This window comes from Etheostoma spectabile, chromosome 10 (assembly GCF_008692095.1).
Source record: "Etheostoma spectabile isolate EspeVRDwgs_2016 chromosome 10, UIUC_Espe_1.0, whole genome shotgun sequence".
Taxonomy (NCBI): Eukaryota; Metazoa; Chordata; class Actinopteri; order Perciformes; family Percidae; genus Etheostoma; species Etheostoma spectabile.
This window is the reverse complement of record NC_045742.1, coordinates 13,784,255-13,785,890: the sequence shown is the minus strand read 5'-3', so window position 1 is coordinate 13,785,890 and position 1,636 is coordinate 13,784,255.

Here is a 1,636-nt window from a genome sequence, read left to right as displayed (position 1 = left end):
GCACATTAAACTGTAGGGTGGCCTAAAGCCTTCAAGCCTTTGTTTGCATAGGCTATTAAACTAGCCTATTAATTGTTGACATGATTTTATAAATGTAATTATAATGTAATGTTAAATATAAATGTGGCACAGTGGATCCAAAAAATAAAAAAAACTGTATCTGTGGATGGTCTTAGTGACTACCTTGCCTACCTTAGGATTTATATTTGCTAATAATATGTTGGATTCATGTTGGACTTTTTAAGTTTTGAAAAAAACTGAAAAACTTGACAATAATTTGGAGGTCTCCTTGCATTAATTCTGAGGACTCTTAGGGGTCCCTGACCCCTGTTGAAGACCCCTGCATTAGAGGATAGGTTTACACTGGTTCAATATGACTCTCATGTCCATTCAGTATGTCCATACACTTCAGCAGTCTGAGTTAGAGTAAAGTAAAGTCAATATCTTTCAAAGTTTCACTCTTTATAATGTTTGAAAAAATGTGAAATTTGTGTCTTTGAGAATGTGAGTATACAGTATTTGATTATTTTTTGTCCCCTTATTTCTCATGTGACAATCTTTTTAAAGTACAATATATGTATTACTTCCCTGCAGGGCTTTGATACAGGTTTGTCATCTTATTGCTGCTAATAACACCAACATAATTATGTTAAATTATGTATTTAATGGACATCAGCAGAGATATTTATTAATTAAAAAGGGAAATACAAGCAGAGGTGATGTACAAGCTGTAGTGTATGATTTTATGATTTCTTCTTCATCAAAGTTTCCTGTCTTTACTGATACCACTACCGTAATGCGCTTAAATACAAGTCTGAGGTACTTGTACTGTCCTTGAGTATTTTCATTTTATGAAGTACTCTATACTTCAGAGGGAAATGTTGCACTTTTTACTCCACTACATGTTTCTATTTAGAATATTAATACAAAATATGATCTCAAATTTATTTTAATCTTTGATATTAATGAATTAGTTTAAAAACAGCTTTCACTCAGTGGCAGTGCTGCTCCCAGGCGCAGTGGCCCCTCAGGAAAGGATAAGGGCTGCCCTCATACATCTGCTAATATGGAAAAACACTGTGTTAAGATGCAGTTACACAAAGCTGACAGTCAATACCCTTCCCCTCCAACATCCTTCCCTTGTTTGTTTGTTTCTCATATTCTGGAAATAGTCAGAGGTTACTGATATGTGTTTGGGTGTAATGTTGAGCACTCACCTTACAGTAAACATAGTAAATCCTGTGAGAACAAGTGGAGACAGTGAAGGGTCCAACCGGTCCTGTGGCGTGTGGTCCCTCAGACACACCCAGTGCCAGTAAGCAGGGGCCCTGCGTTCCCATAGGAAGCCCGTGTGTGGCGTCCTTCGGTCGTGACCAGGATGATTAAGAGTTCCTTTCTTTCCTGTTTGGAGAGGCATTGTCCCGGTGAGCAGACAGGCTGCCGACACCTTGTCCTTGAGGATGAAGCGAGTCTCTCACAGTCCAAGGAGCAGCAGAGGGGCAGATGGCACAGTCCACTCTAAACAGACCTTTTCATTAACAGTTTGAGAATTTGAATGGGAATAATTAAAGAGCATTTTGATTCTGTGAATAAACTTGAAGAATAGTATGAAGCCTCGGGTCATGCTTGTGTGGGG